Source organism: Macrobrachium nipponense, chromosome 15 (assembly GCF_015104395.2).
Source record: "Macrobrachium nipponense isolate FS-2020 chromosome 15, ASM1510439v2, whole genome shotgun sequence".
NCBI lineage: Eukaryota > Metazoa > Arthropoda > Malacostraca > Decapoda > Palaemonidae > Macrobrachium > Macrobrachium nipponense.
This window is the reverse complement of record NC_087208.1, coordinates 18535084-18541875: the sequence shown is the minus strand read 5'-3', so window position 1 is coordinate 18541875 and position 6792 is coordinate 18535084.

Here is a 6792-nt window from a genome sequence, read left to right as displayed (position 1 = left end):
ATATTGGAATGTTGATCGAAGTCGTCATACTGTTGCAGGAAAGATTGTATCCGGGCGGGATTTTCCCGTTGTATCACCAGGCCATCCATTCTGGCTTTCTTACGAGCATTTCGACGATCGTTACCCACTAATAGGAGAGCTCCTCTTTCAGGCTCTTTCGTTGGCATCTCATAACGAAACATGACGTAGACGCCGCCTCATAATTCTGGTGCTTTAGTACGGCCATTATTCTGCTCGCGTCACTGGTTTTTGAGGGACATTTTCCCGATAAGCTTTTCGGGAAATACATGAACACACATACTATATGTAAATCATATACATATATTTATTTATGTATACATAGTACATATATAAATATATTTATGAATATATATTCATTCGTATATAAATATATTTATATGTGTGTATATATATATATATATATATAGATATATATATATATATATATATATATATATATATATATATATATATACAATATAGATATACAGATATAGATATATATATATATATATATATAGTATACATATATATATATATATATATATATATATATATAGTCATATATACTATTATTCATATGTATATATATATATATATATATATATATATATATATATATATATATATATATTATATATATTTATTATATGTATATATATATATATATATATATATATGTATATGTATATATGCATATATATATACTATTATATATATATCTTATATATCATATATACTATCTATGTATCTATATATATATAGATATAGATCATATATATACACACACACATATATATATACATATATATATATACTATATATATATATAATGTGTGTGTATGTGTCTGGCAGTCTGTCTGTCTGTATATATGTCTATCTGTATGTATGTATGTATGTATGTATGTGTGTGTGCGTTATATAGATAATGACTGCCAGTCACATTCCCTCTTTATTACATCATGCCTAGACTTTAATATGTTAATGAGGAGGGCTTCGTAATTAGTAATTAGCAATTAGACGCCTAAGCAGGAAATTACATTTCCCGGAATTGTATCCCAGACATTTGGAATAAACCTCTTATGGCATATTATTATATCAAAGACTAAAGTGAAATCACTTGGTAATCATGTAATGGAATGCCACAAAAGACCGATGTTATAATTGTCAATTGTCATGACGCATCTTTGGAAGATATTTCTGCAGAAATCAATAGACTTTGGATTATTTTTGTTTAAATCTTTTCATGGTCTTCATTTTAACCTTCTTCCGTTTCTCTTTTGAAGGCTGGTTTCGGAAGAACTATTCCAGGATCAATTCAGTCTGATAATCTTTTTTTTTTATTAGTTTTCTGTAAAAGGAAACTATTGAGATGGCTTTGACTGTCCGTCCGCACTTTAGTCTGTCCGCCCTCAGATCTTAGAAACCACAGAGGCTAGAGGGATGCAAATTGGTATGTTGTTCATCCATCCTCCAATCATCAAACAGTCCAAATTTCAGCTCTCTAGTCCCAGTAGTTTTTATGATTTTAAAGGTTACAATTAGCCGAAAAAGCACAGGCCACCACATCCCGGCTGAGAGTTTCATGGGCCGTGGCTGAGAGTTGCGTCGAAGAAACTTCGGCGAATATTTTACATGTTTTTATGGTATAAGATGAAAGGAGTCTTTTCGGGCGAAATGAACTGAAGATAATATCGCACTTAAGATGGCTTAAAGGATGTTATTATACTGAGTCTAACTTTTCGGTTTCCACACGGTTACAAATGCTACGCAATTACAAGAGGGAGTTATGATTTATGAATTCTGTTATAATAATAATAATAATAATAATAATAATAATAATAATAATAATAATAATAATAATTATTATTATTATTATTATTATTATTATTATTATTATTATTATTATTATTATTATTATTATCATTTTCGGTAATGAAAAAAATTATTTTTGTACCAAAGCGAATCGACTCCTCTTAAACACTTGTGTTTTGGTCGGGTAGTCCTCCTCTTTCAGGAGACCTCGTGACACCCGTCAGCTCACCTTTTCTCACTTTTTGTATGCGGAGATTTGTCAGTATCCCTTTACACAGTCCAGTGTCTTCTTTCCCTTTACTGCCTCAATCCAGGAATCTTCCCCTTCCTCCATATTTCCAGACTTTTATTACGGACTATGAGTCTTCGGGGCAGGACTAAACGAGGACGATAGAATGCGTGTTCCACTGGCTTTCGCTTTTCAAAGACATATGTAAACTTTCATATTCTTTAGGCGAATCATTGTATGCAAATCATTTGGCGTTACAATTACTAGGGTTACTGATATAGTTTCTGGCGATTAGCTTTTCTTTGGTTGAGGACATAATTTAAAATTTCATGACAATCCCCGTCCTCTCTCTCTCTCTCTCTCTCTCTCTCTCTCTCTCTCTCTCTCTCTCAGTCCTACCAGTAATTTTATTCTCCTCGAGTAAATACTTTTATAGCTATTTCATTAAAAACACCGAAACCAAATTGGACAACATGCATAACCTAACATGAGCGTTTAGTACGTTTAGTTGTTCAAGGTATGAAGTCTCAATGTTATGAAAGTATGTCTTCGGATCACTTTGTAACTAGATAATAATCGAAGATGTCAGAGAAGGAGAGGAATGAGTGAATCCCGAATGTGACCAGAATTAGAAATGAAAAAAACAGAAAAATGATAGAGTTGACTCAGAAGGAGACACCGACACTGAAATTACCACCAGGTTCGAGGCATTCTATTGGCGCTTAAGCGTTAAACCACTGTTTGCAGAGGGTTTAATAAGCGACACGAGACGCATCGAGGAGCGCGTCCGAGGATCTAGATCTAGATCTTGGAGCGTCCAACCATAATCATTCAGAGGCGGGATTACGGGCGAGATTCGAGGAATTATCTCACGCCAGATCATCAAGAGGTTGGCGAGAAGAGTCGTACGTAATTGGATTAAGTTGTCGCGGAGAGGGAGAGAGCTTCGAGTTAAAAAAGAAAATTCATTTTTCGTACATCACTTTCACCAGATGAGCCCTTTCTCTCTCTCTCTCTCTCTCTCTCTCTGAGCAAGCATCTTCACTACTCCTTCCGGTGACTGATCATTTCTGGCAGTATCACAAAATACAGCTGACCTATGAAGACAAACATATTTACAGAAAAATGCACATGTTGGAAGTTTGTGCGTACTTTCAGTATTTAATTCATTTCTCTCTCTCTCTCTCTCTTTCTCTCTCTCTCTCTCTCACATACATACAAACAGACAGACTCACATACACGCACGCACACACGCATATATATATATATATATATATATATATATATATATATATATATATATATATATATATATAGAGAGAGAGAGAGAGAGAGAGAGAGAGAGAGAGAGAGAGAGAGAGAGAGAGAGAGAGAGTAAAGAATCAGGAGATAAATGACAGGAAAAAATTCCAGTTCCACCGTGCTTGTGAATAAATCATTCGCAATAAAGTATGGCATTCAAGAGTAGAGTATTGATGATAACGGTCAATCACAGTTGCTTCATTAATTTCCTAAAAATTAGAATGTGCAGTCGCCTCGAAGTGAATTCCTCGAGATCAGTGACGCAAGAGGCCTCCAGGCCCTGATAAGCCTCTCGAGGCGCTGATGACCCTTAGCTTTGCGACGTGGTCGGAATACCAACATTCGACCCCGGAGAGGTGAAAAATACGAGTCACACTCCAGATCTCCTAATCAGGACCCCATGAATATTTGATGAGGTTAGTTAAGATTTCGGGTGAAAGAGCATGGGGGGGGAGACGCTCTCCAGTTTTACTTCAGATGAAACGGCCAGCCTCCGATTTTTGCTCTGTTACTCATAAACGAATACATTGACTTTTACAGATGCATCAGACATCTGGAAATGTAAACTATATAAATATTCCCAGAGTATTTTTTTCACTGCCTCTTGGTTTGCACTTTTCTAATTATGACGCTTTTAAATTCTACGGTATTGACGTGTGTCGAAATCTGGACGTGTAAAGGCAGACATTCTTGTAGTTGCCGCGGGGGAGGGATTAGGCCAATCATCGACTCGTACCTCCATCTGCTTGACGGCGAATAGTGAATGGCTCTGCAATATAAACTAAGATAATATTTCAATCTATGAAAATATTAATTGATCTCATATTCAAAGCACATTATGACGGATCCCTCAACCCTTCTTCCGTCTGTCGATACATTAAATAAGACGTAATTAAAAAAAAAAAAAAAAGCTGTCAGTTGTCGTCTAGCTGACGGAAAAATGCTGACGCAGATCTTTTTTCCAGCTTGAGGAAGCAGATTAATGGATGTTGACCTGAGGGACAAAAGAAATAGGGGAGCTCATAGGGGAAGGGGAAGTTGAAGAAGTGAGCAGCTTTATTGTCTTGCTACATTGAATAAAAATTGAGGGAACCAGATGACTGGCGATTTTCTCCAGCCATTAACGATATAAATGATTCTGATACTAAAATCAAAAGAGCATAAAAATACAGATAGACAGATAGATAGATGTGTCCGATGGTATAGTGGCTAGTGTCGTGGTATGTCACTCACATGTCGCAGGTCTGCGTCTCCCCCAGAACGATGAATGATCACTGGCTTTGTACCATGATCAGTTGTTGCTTCAGTGTGGCGTCTGCGGTGGGACGTTGAAACCAACATTCTTAAGAAGCTTGAATTTCCAGTCAATGGCGTTTGTGTGCTTATTCTATGAGAATAGCTATCATCCACTTGAATAATAATAATAATAATAATAATAATAATAATAATAATAATAATAATATCATCAAAACAATTTAACCAGACCATCGAGCTGAATATGGCTCTCATAGGCCTGAAATAATAATAATAATAAGTAGATAGATATAAGATTTCTACTCATAATTATTCAATCACATTATCGCTGATAAGACTCGTTTTCTATGGGTCCTGTCACTAGCCTACCAACCTGCGTGGGGCGGCAGCCTCGTAAACAGAGAGTCTCCGAAAGCTTGGAAAATGACGGTCATTATCATCTGGCCAAGGGAGGTCTCCGGGTTCGGGTTAAACCCTCTCTTATCCCGCCTCCCAATCTTTTTTTCTCTCTCTCTCTCTCTCTCTCTCTCTCTCTATCCTTTTTTTCATCGTTCTAATGGTGACATTTGTATGGTTGAAAACGTTCGGTTTCTTGAAGCATATAGCTGTCAACTTGGCTGTATTTTTCATCCTTTTATTACACAGATTTAAACAGAATTATTTTTACTTTTGAGAATGTTGACATTTATGTAAAGCAATTTCAAGTGAACAGATAATTGTTCTTGAAATTTAAACATAAATTCATTTCAATGATACGTTATAACAGAACTGAAATTGGAGGATACACACGCGCGCACACACACACACACACACACACACGCGCGTATTGCATCTAGTAAAGGGTGAGGTTTGCTAGACCTCACACTTTCCTTCATATATATATATATATATATTTTAAATATATATATATAGATATATATATATATATATGTGTGTGTATATATTATATATATATATATATATTATGTGTGTATAATATATATATATATATATATATATATATATATATGTATATATATATATATGTTTGTGATTGTGTGGGTATGTGTATGCAAGAGAGAGAGAGAGAGAGAGAGAGAGAGAGAGAGAGCCGGTGTAAAATACAGGGCAATACGATTAAAAAAAAAGGGGGGCAAGGCCGAAGCAGCAGGACATGCTTATGGGCGTCATATATTGGACAGCGCCTTCGCAGCGTTGAAAGCGGGTAAAAAAGTGCTCTGGCTTTTCTTGCTCATAACTAATTCGAAGATGCCTCCTCTCGTCTCATCGTAAATGAGATCAGATCTCTCTCTCTCTCTCTCTCTCTCTCTCTCTCTCTCTCTCTCTCTCGAGAGAGAGAGAGAGAGAGAGAGAGAGAGAGAGAGAGAGACGTGAGAGGATGAGAGAAATCATGATGATGCCGCTTCCGTTTATAGTTCCTTGCTTTTGTCGTTCCTTCATATTGTGTCCGTTTTGAATCACTTTTTACCTTCTAATATCTCAATGTTTTTGATAGTCTTCCGCTTTGGCTCTGAGTTTTAAATATTTACTGGATTCGTAAGCGAGTTATGCTCTTTCTTCCGTTTCGTTTGCCGCCTTTTTTGCTTTATCATTTTTGTAACTACTTCCGCCGACGATACATTTTTACAGCGGACGCTCTAGCGCTTCTTCAGTTTCGAAATCTTTAAACTTTTTCTGACTTACTCAGAGCTTTCTTTTCCTAGAGGTAATTTATTTTGGATATATTTATCACTATTACAGGTTTTTTTTTTTTTTCCTTGGGCTGATATTCAAATGCGAAATATTTCTGGCGTACTCCATTTTTAATTCAGTCCAAGGCCGACATTTTTATGTTCCCTTTCCTGTGGCATTTCTAAAAAACTGAATTGCTGACATAAACACACATTTCTTTCCATCCCTTCTGGTCATTTGCATACCTCACACGAGGTAGAGAGAGAGAGAGAGAGAGAGAGAGAGAGAGAGAGAGAGAGAGAGAGAGAGAGGTAAAAGAAACTGAAAAGATTAGAAAATACTGTATAAATGTTGAAACAAAATCTTACCAAGAAATGCTTCACTAAAAGGGATCTGTCAAAAGAGAAGGAGAGATCTTGAACAAACAAGCAGAGAGAGAGAGAGAGAGAGAGAGAGAGAGAGAGAGAGAGAGGTTAGATAAAGTGTTATTAGATTTTCCAGACAATAAAATTCTTGATTAG